Genomic DNA, 17,057 nt, shown 5'->3' with positions numbered 1-17,057 from the left:
GCTTGAATACAAATTTATTCTTTTTTTAAGATGCTATGAAGCCCAAGTGCTAACAACCCACTTTGATTTATTCTTCACTGAGCTGTCCCTTGTGTGTGCATCACCATGCACATATTTGTAAATTGTTGGTTTTTCTTCTGTTAATCTCTTTTATCAATCTAACTTGCAGGACCCAAGGAAACCTAAGAGGGTAGAGAAAAACAGTTAAGTGTTTCTTCTTCTACACTGGTTTTGAAAACTCAGATGTTTTGCTCAGTCACAGTGTTTATAAGGCTCTTATTAGTAAACAAATGATTTTTGATAACTGGGAAAACTGGATATGCATTACACATGAAACATTTTTTTCTTGTCAGACATCTCTAAAGTGCCTTTATAAAGAACTGATATTAAAATCTCATTTTATAGATGTTCCCTCTTCCTTATTTTGATATTCTATTTAGAATTTTTAAATTATAGTGCCAGTGAGATAGAGCTTCTGTGGGGGTGTAGAGAGCTAATGGGTTTACATTTAATAGAAACTCTAGAACTGAGATAATTACTGAACCAGCTTTCTTAAGCTCATTATCCTACTCAGTAGAAGTTAATGTATCCTCACAACATTAATTGAACCAAAACAGTTTTCTTAAAAAAACTTTGAAGGCATCATATATTTCAGCTGACAGCATAGTGATGATGAGTTTTAAATGCACAAGTGACTGTAATACTCATTTGTCTTCTAGGATTATTATTGAATTAAATAATTTATGGCTGATGATTAATGATGCTAATTATGTCCACTTTGAGAATTACTTCGATAATTATTTATTCTCCTCTGCTTCTCAGTAATTAATTAGGGCAGATGCATCTTAGTTTACATTGACTTGTCTCATAAAAAAGGAGTTAGTATTATCTATTGGACATTATAGAAACATTACATTTTGGACAGTTTTTTGGTGGCTGTCTAGATTAGTTTTTTCCCCCCCTCTGGATTTTGACTGCTATTTTTCTAACTAAAACTTCTTAACTGCCATTCATTCTTCAGGTAGATATCAATTGTAACTAAATTCATGAAGGTTTTTATTACTTAATGTATCCTGAAAATATTCTTAGCATTCTATAAAGTCCAACTTAACAGAGATTTACCCCTCAGTTTCATATTTATAAATCTTTTATATCTCAAAGCTAATATTATAAAATCATTTACTGCACCAATTTAAGTGGCTCAGCCTCGTATTCTTATTTGTTTTCACACATTATCATCCACATATATTCATGTGTGAAGTCACAGGCACAGTTTTTACACTTTCTGCGCAGTCATCTCATTTAATGCATGCTCTCCTGCATAACTAAAGCTTTAAATTATTTAAGAATCATGTAATATAAGTGCTTGAATAGAGAAAAGATACTTAGGATTGGTTTTCAGGCTAGCCATAGCTTTGCTCTTTTGTTGAATTTGATAGCTAAGTGTATAGGGTATAAAACCTACATACCATTGAGAAAATCCAGGCTTTTTTACCACCTTTTTTCAAAAGTGAAGGACTTCCACCCTTTTAACACCAGTAATCTTGTCACCAGCACAAAGACTTCTATATTACATAAAGTTTCTCATCCATTGTCATGATAATGTCCAAAGCTACTTTAACAAATACATTGTTTCCAAAAACAAACTGCTGAGTCAATTATTGCCAAATACCATTTTCAGATGCAAATTATATTGCAAAATTACTTAATTTTGCTCTATGTAATTGTAAAAACTAGTGCTTTGGGAAGGAAAACTAGTGCTTTGGGGAAAAGCCCACATATATACAATTTAAAAATGCATCTGCACCATTTTCTATTTTATTTCTGATCACAATACCCTATTGTACATAATAATCCATTACTAAAGCATTAGACAATTTGCCATTTTTGACAATTATTGAAACAATAAATTTGATCAAGTTCTCTGCATTTGTTGATCAATTGAAATATATTTCTGATTAGAATTATTTTTCTAAGAGCATACACATCTTTACGTTTGTATGCATTGCCTTAACTCAAGCCTTCTAGAAGGCTTGCATTTTATTTATAACATCAATAACAATAATTTAGACTACACATTTTAAAACAACTTTACCAGAATCTGGTATTGAGTTTTTTTTTTTTTTTTTTTTTTTCCTTAGCCTGGTTTTGTATTATGTTACACTATTTTGGTAGTTTTAAAATGCTATTTCAAGGCTGGATAAAATTATGAGTTAATGCCTTGTGAGGCTGTTTTAATTTTTGGTTTATGAATTTCTCATAATTTTTTTTTCAATATAAGTTGTGGTGAGTTGTTAGCAATGTTAGATGCCATTTCATTTTATTTTATCATTAAAACTATATACGTGTGTAAATGTGGGTACATAGGCTGACATTTACACAGGTACTTAGGAAAGCCAAAGAAGGGAGTCAAGAAAAAAGTTTATTTCATAGTTCTAATCCCATAAGTAAACTTTTCTACTTAAAAGCACTTGCTTTTGATGAGTTGCAATGTTCATCATTTATTCCAAGTTTACTCTACTCAGTGTCCCAAAAGGGAAACTCATCAATATTCAATCTTCCTCATACCTCTTTTCCTTAGCCAAGTGAACTGTAAGCATTTTCCTGCATAACTTCACTATATATTTTTATCCTGTAACTCTGTAGATCCTTTACCTCAACCAGTTTTGAACTTGATCTACACTAAAATCAAGACCACTTTAATGTTAGCTCTTTTGATACATCTGCACCTATTGACTCATAATTCCCAGAGTTAAAGGAACATTACTTTAGCACATTTCAAAGTCACTTTTTGAATAATGTATTTTACTAACATCTGCACTGAAATGTCAGCCTTTTTTCTGATGTGTCATAATAAAAGGAAGACTTTTGGTCTTAAGTTTGGGAAAACGCTTTGTTTTTGAGAATCTTCAATTTTATTAAGTAAAGACATATGTTTGTTGTTTAAAAAACAGAAACAAAATGTTTCAGAGTATATTAAGTACAGACAAGTAATTAATAAGTAGACTATGACTGTGTGGTATATAGACAGAAAAAAGATGGAGGGACAAGAGATATGGAATATTTGAATGGTATTAAATATACATAAGGCACCTGTGAACTAAATACTCATATACTAGAAGTATATGAGCACTTAATATTTATCGAGACTTTAATTCTGCTGACTGTTGCTGACAAGGATTTTGGTTCCACATGACCTCTGCTTGAGAAACACAAATAAGTCTCTGGCTATTCAGCAGGCTGATTGGAAAGCTCTAGCTATTAGACGGACAAAATTGTCCCTGTGTCTTTCCCATAGAATAAATGTATAGCATGCTCCCTTCTATGGGCCCCTTGCTGGAGACCATAACTCTGGACTTCCCACCTATACAATCATCAGTGAAAGCTGATGTGGCAGAGAGACAAGACACGTGAACAGTGTATACCTCAGAACTCAGGTATGGTGGTCCTTCCAACTTGCCTGCACCTTATCTGAAGTATGTTTACCTATCCCACCTTATTCCTCTTATGTGTTTTAAGTTGATTAAAAAAATGTGATGGAGCAATTTAATTTGGTGAGGCTCTCTGTTTTATGACCTCTGGAATAGCTTGCCTTGTGGAGTAATTGGAGGCTACCTTTGCAATAAGGTAATTTTCTAAATGACAAATTTCATTTCAATTAGTGATCATACCCTCAAAATTAGCATACACAACATGTTTTGGCTTTTAAATTAAAAATAAATTATTTAATTACTAAGTATACCAGTTTTGATTCAAAATGCCCTGCTACTTGAGACAATCAGATGCAGAATTTCAAGAATGGCTGAAGTGTATAAAGAATTTGACAAAAGAGAGATGAAGAATTAATATTTTTCAAAAGTTAATTTGAATTTTTTCCTTCTGTTTTCGAGATCAGCATTCACTCAAGCCTTATGTAGTGAAGGAACTGACTCATCAATGGAAATATTCACAACATTATGTCGGAATTTCATCCTTCATATTTTAATGTTTAATAGGGATAATGTCAACCAATGAGTTATTTAAAAATGGTTCATTCCTTGGAAGGAAAAATATCTTTTTTTTCTTTTTTTGTCTTTTGTTGTTTTGTTGTTGCTATTTCTTGGGCCGCTCCCACGGCATATGGAGGTTCCCAGGCTAGGGGTTGAATCGGAGCTGTAGCCACCGGCCTACGCCAGAGCCACAGCAACGCGGGATCCGAGCCGCGTCTGCAACCTACACCACAGCTCACAGCAACGCCGGATCGTTAACCCACTGAGCAAGGGCAGGGACTGAACCCGCAACCTCATGGTTCCTAGTCGGATTCGTTAACCACTGCGCCACGACGGGAACTCCAGGAAAAATATCTTAAGATATTATCCCCATCTTAAAGATAGTAAGGAAAACTACCATTCTGCTTGAATAAATTGTTTTTTAGTGATTTGCTGTCCAAATAATAAAGGTTTATTTTTTTCCTCTTTATCATATGACTTACAAATAAAAACCTTCTTCATAATAAAGACCAATGTAAGTAAATGCCCAATATACATTTACCCATTGAATCCTTTGCTTACTTTTAGTAATGTGAATTCCTACACACACACATGAATATGTGAATTATATGCACACACAGTATCTTTTGTGTCATCTTTGCACAAAACACTATAAGGATTTAAAAAGGTGTTTTAACAGTTGCTCTGAATTCAGCTTCAAGTGTAAGCTGAATCTGATTTAAATATAATGAAAATATCTTGAATTCAGATAGTCAAATGACTTTTGTTACCAGTAACAGGATTCTGGCAGACTTTGTGCAGAGCCTTGGGCATTTAGAAGAAACTGGCTATCATAAAACACTGTTTACAGTGTTCATCTAGTCTTTTAGACTCTGGCCATGCTAGCTTATTATTTGACACTTATCCTTCCTGCACTTAGAATTTTCAGATTACGCTCTAGCATCTTACTCAATCTTCCATAGCCCCCCAAAGAGTTAATCTCCTGGTGGTTCTGACAACTCACTTACTTACTGTTGAGTAAACAATTGCATAATTGTTTGTTTGTGTACTGGCCACACTCATGGCATGTGAAAATTCTGGGACCAGTGATCAAACCCAGGCCACTGCAGTGACAATGCCAGATACTTAACCTGATGAGCTACCAGGGAACTCCACATAGTTGTTTTAAAAGTAACTCATTAACAATGCAACTGCTTTCCGCTCCATGCCCCTTAATTGTCAGCCAACAAAACTGCTTTCCATTAATCAGTCGCCAGTAATGAACACATCTCCTTCTGGTTTTCTTGTGCAACTCCTCCTGTATACATTTTTATCATGTGTTGGAGATTGCCCCAATTTCCTGTTTTAGGCTCAGGTTACATTTCACTTCAAATTCTGTCCCCTAAAACATCACATCTATATATCATCCTTTGAGCAGAGATGAAGTTGATTCAAAATATTATCCCCAGTCCATACTTTCCTCTGAAATCCAGACTGATATACCCAGCATACTACTTTCCCTCTTTTCCTGATTAAATAGAACTAAATTATGCCTTGGTTTGTTATAGTTTTACTTTATATATTCTATTCCAAATAATTTACTTAATTATTTACTTGAATTTAAATTTAACATAGAAATAGAACTTTTCTCATGAGAGATCAATCAAAATCTCTAGGTGAGATTCACCAGTCTAGAATTCATTGAGGCAGATTATTCAAAGTAATGGTTGCAAATATTTTTATTAGTGGAAATAGAAGATGTTTATAAATCAATTATTTTTTTAAGTTTATTAAAAAGTATTTATTTGTTTTTATATAATGACTTTTATTTTTTTCCATTATAGCTGGTTTACAGTGTTCTGTCAATTTTCTACTGTACAGCAAGGTGGCCCAGTTACACATACATGTATAGATTCTTTTTTCTCAAATGATCGTACTCCATCATAAGCGACTAGATATAGTTCAATTAAATTTTGATAATTTTTGCAAGAAATAGATAGGTACACTGTTCAATTTACATTTTTTTCTTCCTTTCTTCCCTTTCCTTCATTTTCTTCCCTTTTCTTCAAAGTAGCAGAGTAGAAAATAAAATCCCTAATGATTTTTGGAAATGCAATACCTCTGCAAATATAGAGCTCAGAGTTTGATAGGATTATTCATTTATAATTAAATAGCTAAGGTTGATATTCAGAATCCAAAAGTGAGAAGACAACTTAGATTCATGTAGAAAAAATATACTCATGTGTAACTAAATTATTTAAGAAAGTAAAATATTAGTATACATATTTTAAAATAAGATGTTTAATGTAAATAAGATGGAAAACTAAACTTCGGTTGACAAAGACATGTGGGTATGTTGTAAATACTTATAAACAATTACATTTGTTGAGAACAAAGAGTGTGTTGAGAAAATAAAGTTCTAGTTTATGAATAAATTGACTACACTCCTATAAAAACCCAATAATCCATTAACCTCAATTTTTCCAATTATTTTAATTTAATTTATTGGACTAAACTTCTATCATATGATTAGCCTTTTCTGCTCCATAATGTTTCTATTGACAATTATTAACTCAAATAAGGCAAAAAAAAAAAGAACAGAAGAATATTTTAGAATGTTTTCCAAGTGTTATCTATATCTTTTATTATTTCAGTGAAAGGCGTCCACAAATGGTCACTCCAAAGCAGTTAGAATGACATTCCAATTATGAAATTTAAATAAATATGTTGGTTTTTATACTTTTAAGGTTTCATGGAAGGACTGTATACAAAGTTGAGGAAATAAGTTATAAATAAAATATTATTAATTAATGTTCAACTGTCAAATCCCCAGCAAATAAATTAAACTTCTTGGTCGACAACTATAAAAACAGTATCTTCTGATAAAGAAGCTCTTAGCAAATCTCTTTTAGGTTCTCATTACGATGTTGAAACAAAGACAGCCTAGGCTGTAAAGACAAGACCAATGGAACTTATTTATGAAATCAATTGGAGGCTTACTATGGTTTATTGGCATAAGATAAACCAAGTTACCAATTTTACGCATTCAGATTTAGACATGAGATCTATATTACCCAGAAACCATTCCTCAACTGTAACTCTTCTAAACCAAATGAGGTTGTTTTCTCACTTTCTTCCTCCTTAACAAGTATCTCTTCCTCTGTATTTACTTGGAGAATATAATTTCTAGAAAATTAGTGGATAAAAAAGAAGAGGAAATCATACTGCACTATGGAAATATAGATTTTCCTCTAGGTAAATAATTAAGAAATATAAGGAAATAGAGAAAAAATACCCATTGAGGGTTGTAATATAGAATTACTTATATAAAACATATAGAATACTTTCCTGGTGATGAAATTTTATAAACACCAAGTAGATAAAATATAAAAAGATTCTGCAGAATCTGGTTCTTAAGCTGGTCCTTGGTAGGTATTCAGTATATAAAAATAAGAGAAAAAACAAGGAAATGGGTAAATAATCTCTAGTATCAAGATTAAACTATAAGAGAATGTTCCTCATAAAACTCATGTTTTAAATCACCAGGAAAGTATTAAAATAAGGATAATTACAGTGCAGTAAGTTACCTCATAGAGTTATTAGTAGATTACATGATACAATTCTCACAAATGATTTTAGTAAAAGGCATGATAGGTTAAGCATTTAGAAGGTGCTTAAGGAAGATTCTTATCATGTTAGTTATTCCTTCAACAAAATATGTGTATAGAAATTACTAAGGCATTAGAACTAATAAATTTTAATGTATGCAAATAAATTAGAATGAATATATTAACACATTTAATTATGCATAAGAAATTATCATGAACTCCACAGAATTTTTAAATAACATTATAAATGTATGGCAAAATTTCATATTTACAAAAATATTATGTTATATAAAACTTAACAACAACAACAACAAAAAAAAACTTAAAATCACCTCAGTAACTTAAAGTTTTGGCATACTTACTAATGATCAGGACCGTTAGATTATTGTTGCATGTCCTACTAAAATTGGGCTCAAAGTATTTCAATTTAAAATCATTTCCTTGGAGTTTCCGTCATGGCTCAATGGTTAACCAACCTGACTAGTATCCATGAGGACGCAGGTTCAATCCCTGACCTCACTCAGTGGGTTAAGGATCCTTCATTGCCATGAGCTGTGGTGTAGATTACAGAGGTGGCTCGGATCCCAAGTTGCTGTGGCTGTGGTGCAGGCCATCACCTACAGTTCTGATTTGACCCATAGCCTGGGACCCTCCTATGCCAGGGGTGTGGCCCTAAAAAGACCAAAAAAAAAATTATTTCCTTGAGCAAAATCACATAATTATTTTTTTTACACAAGTGGTGAATGAATCATATGACAATAACTTGTAGAAATAAAATTATAAATCAAAGAATAGGAATTGATCACACAACAAAGAGATCTCTAAGTTAACTACATTTTTAAAAAAATGTTTAAAGCTACATTCTAAATCTTGAAGGATACTATTTTGTATGGCTAATGCAGTTGTGTTGTACAAGGTTAAAATGTATAAAGATGTGTGTAGCTGTATATGTATGAGTTACAGTAAAATTAAGCCTCACAGGATAAAGTTGGATTTAGGTCATCATATAGATTGAAATCTCAAGTAATTCCTTTTTTGAAAATCCATTTTCTACTTCAAGTCATCTAATTTGCCTAGTGAAATTATAAAAGCCACAATAAAATTAAAATATTTTCCTGGAAATACATTTCATTCCAATATAAATTTAAGTGATTAATTGCTATTCTCACTAAATATGATGTTCCCAGAAATGTGTGTTGTCAAGGTAATTTATCCTATGGCAGGGATAGTAGTGAAGTGCTGATGGTCCTTGATATATGAGGCCATCTTCTACTTGGTTCAGATGCAGCTTGGAATAAACTAGATTTACTCAGCATTTTACAGAAGCAGGGATAAAGGATTTTGTATGATACATTTCTCTAACTCATATCTCATTCTTATTTCTATATTGAAGGGTTCATGTTGCTAGGTAAGAACTTAAATTCAGTTCTGTCTTACATATGCAGCCACTAACAGATTAGGTGTACAGTCAAGATACCTACTCCCCGACCTCTGAATTACTTGTCTTGTCTGTGCTCTTGTTTATAGGAAGACTTAGACTCACATCGCTTTCCAAATGATCTTCCTTGGTAAGTTGCAACCATTACGTATTTGGGAATACAGGTGAGATGACAATTATTCAGTGACTAAGGGGCATTTTTTTATTAGCAAATTACTAGATTATGTAAGCAGAGTCATAGATAGGAAGCACATGTTTTAAGAATCTAATTTTATTCACTGAAGCACTAGTAGGTACAGCCACTGTCCAGATTTCCACAGCCAGTTTCCAGGTGAGATGGTGAGGAGCAGAGCCCAGCAATCCAGCGCCAAAGCCAGCACTTCCCATTTCCACTACTCTGTGTTCAGGGATTACCAGAAAATGACTCAGAGATAATTGTGTGAGGAATTGTGGTTTTACAGTACTCAAACTGGGTCCCAAAAATAAATTAAGTTTTTTTAATTTATACTGTCTACTCCTCAGAATGATTTGAGAATACATAATTAAATTCATGATGATACAGAAATATTGCCAACAAGGCTGAGGAAGTCTGTACTTAGTAAAAAATAGGCTCTTCTTTTGTTACTGCTATTATAAGGACCAGAAAGAATGCCTGGCACATGTTTGGTACTTTGTAAATATTTGTTACATAAACCAATAAATGAAATTTAAAAATTAATGAACTCATAAATTAGCCTCAAATTCAGGCTCAGTTCCAATAGTGGTGCATATATTTGGGAATTCTGAAAAATAAAATTTTTGTGGCAAATAATTGTTGTGAATTAATCAATGAAGTCTGATAAATTCTTTAAAAAGTACTCTCCTCTACCAAATTTGATAAAAGTTAAAAAATATATATATCCTTCATCATTAGTGATTTTAGTAGACATTTCTTACTTTGTTTTTGTCAAAAATGGCCCAAATACCACCTTATTTTCCTTCTTTTAATAATACTGACAACTCTGGAATTTTAAGGAAAACCTACTGATTAGTAAAATAAAATGGGAAGTGTAGAAAAAGTACATTTGGTCATCAATACAGTATTTATTCACTGATGAATTATCTACTTTAGTCCCCAAAGTTTTAATGTCGTTTTCTTTGCTTGTTTGTTTTTTGGCATATCTACCTGACATTCACACAAAGGATTTAGTGGATACCCATATACTGGCCCAACCTGGCATTTGGTGGCAACTAAAAGCATATCCTGTACATTTACAAAAACAAACAGTTTATTGAGCTCCAAGGAACAATTCATCTATGGATGCCTCTACCATATAGCTTTGAAAGAATGACTCTGAGACAGTAAAATGTCTAGCATAGGTCACAGGGGATATAGAGAGCTGAGAGGATACACAGAAGAGTGAGTGAAAACCAAACAAAACAGAACAAAACAAAATTAGGCAAAGAAAATCTCACAGAAACCACCTCAGGGAAATAACTCGTTTACACAAAAAATTTATTTTATCCACTTTCCCAGTCACTGCTATGAGGACGGACACACACACACACACACACACACACATCCCTGTGCAACTGTATGCATAAGCCAAAACAAAACGAAGTTAAACCTTAAGCCAGAAAACAGAGTGTGAGGTAAATTTATAAGAGTGTGAGCTCATTCATTTGCTCATTTCACAACTATTTATAAAGGATTTACAGTTATCATGCGCTTTACTAGGTGCTGGAGACTTCGCTATGGTATTGCCCTTCTCTCATAGACAAACTAACCACCTACAGCATGGAGGGGTAAGTCATGTCAAAGACAAATGCATAGGTTGCTGAGAGAGCCAATTCATTCAGAGTTGAAGGAGGATGGGGAGCAACACACGACAAAGGGCTTCTTAGAATCTTTCAAACCCAATACTACAAAAGTGACCATTAGCTAATATGAACTCAAGGAAAGATGGAAGCAGCATGTTGGAAAGGCAGTGAAGAGAGAAACAGGATGCCATATTTGAGAACTACAAATATTCCATATAGCAATGGCTTGTACAGATAATGTAGACCTGTCTAGGTAATAATTATGGACTACTATAGAGATGAGGCTAGAGGTAAGCAGGACTCAAAAGAAAAGAACCGTGTTTAATAACTTGAGAAGTTGAGTCACTTTAGTAAGCAGTGGGGAGCCATTCAAAGATGGCAAACAGATCATTTACAATGATCACTCCAAAAGCAGTTTCTCAGAAAGAGAAAAGCAGGAGACACAGACAAGAGGAAGGAAGAAGTAGAGGTCAGCTTGGACCAAATAAACTTCTTCATGGCAATCAGTCCATTTTTATGATGTAAGTATGATTTGCTTTATCTAAAAGTAATTTTCTATTACATTAATCTTGTCAATTTGCTTTTTATTGGCTTTGTAGTTTTGTCTGTATCTAATATGTAAATTATACATATTAGATATTTTATATTTCCCAAATGGTTTTATATTTCCCAACTGGTTCCCCATTTAGTGCCTCACATTGCACACACACCTGTAAGTTAAAGATTAATTGCACCTGGAAATTTTACATATCTTAAGACACAGTATATTTAGCATCAACATATATTAATTAAACCCAATCTAGCACCATGATTATAAATGTCCAGAAATCAAAGGATATAAGGTAGGTAGCTTCAAATGAGAAAGAGAAGTCACTCCATGAGAAGGTTATCTCCTGCCAGCAAAATAAACTAGATTATCAAATGGCACTCTAAATACTCATGACTTTCTACCAGACCTGTATGCTTAGAATTCCGGGACCCGCACCAAGAAATTGCTATGTCTTAGGAAAGTACAACACAAAATAATGTATTCCTACCTCAAATAGAACTAGATTCATCTCAGTATGAGATATGTATGAGATATGTGAAGTTATATATGTATGTACAAACATATATATATACACACTATGAAAACTTATCTCTTTATTGTTATGACTTCAAAAACTAACTTTAATATTATGAGCCAATAATTTTTTTTTTTTTTGCTTTGCTTTTTTAGGGTTGCCCCGGTGGCATGTGGAAGTTCCCAGGCTATGCCACAGCAACACCATGTCTTCGACCAACACCACAGCTCATGGCAATGTCAGATCCTTTAACCCACTGAGCAAGGCCAGGGATTAAACCCTCATCCTCATGGATATTAGTAGGATTCATTTCTGCTGTGCCATGATGGGAACTCCAGGGCAAGAGTTTTTTAAAAGGAAACACCCAGGCACTACTAAACATCTCTGACTAGGGCACTGGTGGGATACCGGAGTAGACAGATGTGACTGTTTCTAACCAGAGGTGACAACTCAGGCATCTTAGTTTCAAAGTGAACCCCTCAGTGTTGGCATATCAATAACTTCTACATTTCTGTACCCACTTTGACCTCCTGATGTGTCTTGGTATTGCAGTTTGGAAGCTTTGCCCTAAGAGCTGAGAAAGGAGGCCATGCCAGGAAGCTGCTGACTTTAGGGAAAAGGGCAATAGGCTGTATACAAGCTGATTGGTTTGTCTAACTCTAAGCTGATAAAATTTTGTATGCCTCAGGAGTTCCTGTGGTGGCGCAGCTGTAATGAACCCGACTAGTATCCAGGAGTACACAGGTTTGATCCCTGGCCCTGCTCAGTAGGTCAAGGATCCAGCCTTCCCTTGAACTGTGATTCGGACCCAGCATTGCTGCGGTTGTAGCATAGGCTGGTAGCTACAGATCTGATTTGACCCCCAGCTTGGGAACTTCCACATGCAGTGGGTGCAGCACTCAAAAAAAAAAAAAATGCTCATGCCTGTAGCAGATAAGTCATGCACTGAGATGGCAATAATTTTCCACTCAAATGCCAACTGCTTGATTGATAACAGCTGCTGGGAGAGTTTTGCTCAGAAACATTCTCAGGCTTTGTCCAGGCTCTGTCAGAAATATTGCTGGACTGATTAATGACATCTACCATGGGTGCAGTAGCAGAGAGTAGCATTATTAGCTGACCCAGACTATCAGGATGATTGTACAACATATACTCTGCAAGCATTTCTGTAAAACTATTTTATGAATAGAACTACAAGCTTTATATCCTGGATTTGTTGTATGGTTTTGGTTACAAATAATTCAGATGACAATACTACCTTAATTCTTTTTGTAAATCTCTTGTCTGACTGCATGCTTTTAATGTAGTTGCCTATTTCCATTGATTTATCTTTTCCTATTAATCAGGTAATCTCTAGTTTATTTAATTCCCATTTATCTTTTACTTTTAAGTAGAGATTAAGAAGCAACCTCAAAATAAGACACAGATGAACACAGCCTTGGTCTTAGGGGGTGGGTGGATGTGTGCATCTCCAGTGAGCTCTGCACAGGAGTTTCTGCAACGCTGAAGACAGGCCAGGGTCAGTGTTAACAGCCCCTTGCTCCTATGCTTGTCACCTCAGAAAGACTGACAGTAATGCCACTTGAAAATCACACATCTCTGTGACTTAGGAAGGAAATCAGATTATCTGTGATAAAATACAATAGAAGAATTCACAGGAATAATGGAAATTAATCAGATTTTTATTTCTCTTTCCAATACAATTCACAAATGTATACTTCTTTTGAGTATTTAATGTCCAATACAGTCCCCTTTCATGTAAAGAAAACGTATAATATTTCATTTGTTCAAAAGTATGAAGAATCAGTCCTTGTATTGTTCAAATAAAAATAATTTTTCTTTTAACATACTTAGTATCTGAAACATATCAACTGACAGCCTAGAATACTTTCTCTTTCAAGATTTAGCACTTTTAATGCTGAATTAGCTGCTAGAGCATTACTCTAAAGAGACAGAACAATAAAAAAAGATGGATATAGCAGGAAAATGGGCAAAGAATTGAACAGGCTATTCATAGAACAAGTAATGCAAATGGCTACTAAACTTAAACATACCTTGCTTGTCATCAAAGAAATGTGTATTGAAAGAAATCATATTTGGAAATGCTTAAAATAAAATGATATTTGAATTCAGCAAGCAGGCACTTTCCAAAGGGGTGTAATCTTCCCAGAAGCTAATTTGACAATACACATCAATACATTTAAGGGTCATACAGTTCAATCCAGCAGTTCCTTTACTGGAAACATACACTAGGAAAACTTCCCTAAAGGCCGTGCTTATAATTTTTTCTTTTCTTTTTTCCTTTTTATGGTCACACATGTGACATATGGAAGTTCCCAGTCTAGGGGTTGAATCAGAGCTGCAGCTGCAGACCTACACCATAACCACAGCAACACCAGATCTGAGCTGCATCTGTGACCAATGTTGCAGCTTGCAACAATAAGATTCTTAACCCACTGAGAAAGGCCAGGGATTGAAACTGCATCCTCACAGATACTACGGCAGGTTCTTAAAGCAGGTAGTAGAATTTGAAAACATTACAATGTGGACTATTCAGTGCTTTCCTCATCTGTACATTCTAGAAGAGACAGGAAATTGGAGGAATATAGAGAATTGGTGCAACAAGTGCTTGGAAAAAGTAGAAATAATAAAAGTAGCAGAAGCATCAAGAATTAAGAATGAAGGTGTCCAGCACATTAAGTTCACAATCCTGCTGAGGATCAGGACTGTGGCTATGCTTTTACTCCCTCTGTCTAACTAGTTAGTGTCTTTCTATTGTTCCATCACCAGGAAATCTAATTTGCATATGATTCTGCTGCACAAAGAAGAGGTCCTCAGTGGCACATCTCTGCCCACATTGCTGCTAAACAAGCCTCATGGTTACCTACTTCCCCTCACTCTAACTGAATAAGCTTTCTCACTTAAACACTTGACATTAAATTATAGTTTTGCTTGTGTGGGAGGTTGAGACCAACAAAAAAATCCAGTTCAACACTCACCTTTTGTGAGTGAGAAAGAAGACTAAAGAGGTAAGCTGGCTTGACTGCCATTAATTACATAGCTGGTTGTCAATAATATAGCAGGGATTTCAACCTAAGTGTTGAGAGAAATGCTTAGTCAAATATCACCATAAAGAACAAAAGTCCCCTAACCCTCACGATAAAGTTAATGCACTCCTCCTTTCTCATGGGTTATAAGACTGTGAACAGTAAACTGTGACTACTGTCTCTTATACTTATATAACTCATGGGAGGATATGTGTGCACACTGCCCAGGAATTTAATGTGGAACTTGTAATGCCACTGAATTCTCATGAGGATCTCTCTCTCCAGGAATTCTACTTGCTTAATGGTTCCATTTTGTCCTTAGAAAATAGGGAAGGATTTGTCCCATCCACTGAATCTGCTTTCAACCAGGTAATAAATTATGACTGGATGTCACTACTCTTCAGTATTTCTGTCCCTAGGAGAAATCACAAGGGTCAGAAATACACATGTATCCCAGGAAGCTGTGACCCCATCACAACCTCCAAGACTAGGTCATGAGCAAATCTGTCATAGCTGTGCCCCTCATTCTCTTATACACAACTCTTCAAAACAGAGAGAATTTACAACTGTTTAGAAACAGAGAAAAGGACTTAGAAATAAAGGATAGAAGGATGAAAGCATCTCATCAATAGAGGATTGAAATTAGATGAACAAAGAATATAGCTTAGCACTGTCTTGGGTAATGAATAAATAACAAAGGACCTATTGACTAGGACCTATTTCTTCGTGTCCCCAAACTTACATCTTAAAGCTTATCAAAAGGACTTTAAACTAAGCCCATTGCCCTGGATATTTATAACTTGCATGGATTAATACATTTAGAAGTATAATTCAAAATAGAGCTAATTCAGATGACACCTGGATCCAACTTGGAAGACTTTTCTGAATTTTGAAGGGCCCACTTCATGTTTAACCTCATAATTACCACAGCCGCTCATCAGGACACCAGGATTTCTTTTCCTTTTGCCATGCACAGACACATTCATATGAATCCTACAATGCTCAAGGAGATAAGGAAGGCAAGGTCTGCAAGTCAGATGATTTGAATACAATAAAAATGCTGAACTGGACTACAGAGATAATGTAGTTTTCTTTTTCATGACACAGATGCCACTGCTAAGGCCATGGTTATATGAAAATGGCACTGGCAATGCATTATGTTAAAAAAAAAAAAAGGAAGACGGGTCTCAAATGCAGTTAATAAATGTAATCACTGGGAATTTCGGCTCCTCTGGAACATGATCATAGTTGCTTTGGGATTTAGAGCAAGAAAAAAATATATTTGGTAAATCTTGCTTAATCTATCTTATTTAATGACTATAGGTCCCAAATTCATACTGGAGAAGTATTATCCAGAAGAAGAGAATGTAATAAAATGTTAGTGATGTATCTTTAAAAAAATTGAAAAAGATGACTTGGGATTTAGATAATGTCTGTGTGTGTGTGTGTGTGTGTGTGTGTGTGTGTGTGTGTTTATGCTCTGAACATTATTTATCAAGTATTGTTTATATTAAAATCTTGGCATTTTTGTAGCAGGACTGCAATACCTAAGATAGATGAATCTACTAAGAAAGTAAGAAAGGAGACACTGAAATGCCTCTTAAATCGAAATTCTGCAAATATTATGAGATATAATCTGGTATACAGAAAGTTTACTTTTAAATTAAAATAACACATCATAAAATATTTTTTCAGGTGTTCTTTTCTTGGTTGTATGTGGCACAAGGGTTTTAATTTTAAAATGAAAGTCTTCTCTAACTTCTGACTGAGGGGTTAAAAAGTAAACCCCATTCACCCAAATTTGGGGAGACTCAGAATTCAGTGTTTTTTTTTTTTCCTCTCAGAAGATAATATTTCTGCAGGTGACAGGGAGAAAAGCATATTTCAGAAGAAAATATAAATATTCAATGAATGGTTTAATATTCCTTAAGCTGTAGATATTAACCTTCAGACCCAAGTTGTGACCAGTTGAAATTCATAAAAATTGATTTCCTAATGTGTGACAGGTAATGGAGTATGCCCTAGTCTAAAAGAGGCTGGTCACAAGTTCAATAGTTAGGTATTATTAAACTCTGGAAACAAGCAGACCTATTCATGTATCAGAGCCTAACTGAACTTTCTCAATATATTAA

At 34.5% G+C, this 17,057-nt stretch overlaps 1 protein-coding gene across 1 annotated transcript in view; it reads right to left on the bottom strand.

The window, feature by feature from the left end:
- Nucleotides 1-17,057, bottom strand: part of NAALADL2 (N-acetylated alpha-linked acidic dipeptidase like 2) — a 967,277-nt gene that overhangs the window by 411,108 nt on the left and 539,112 nt on the right. The gene's annotated exons all lie outside the window — the stretch shown is intronic.

Source organism: Phacochoerus africanus, chromosome 1 (genome assembly GCF_016906955.1).
Source record: "Phacochoerus africanus isolate WHEZ1 chromosome 1, ROS_Pafr_v1, whole genome shotgun sequence".
Taxonomy (NCBI): Eukaryota; Metazoa; Chordata; class Mammalia; order Artiodactyla; family Suidae; genus Phacochoerus; species Phacochoerus africanus.
The sequence above is the reverse complement of the archived record's forward strand: the minus strand, read 5'-3'. Positions and strand labels throughout refer to the sequence as shown.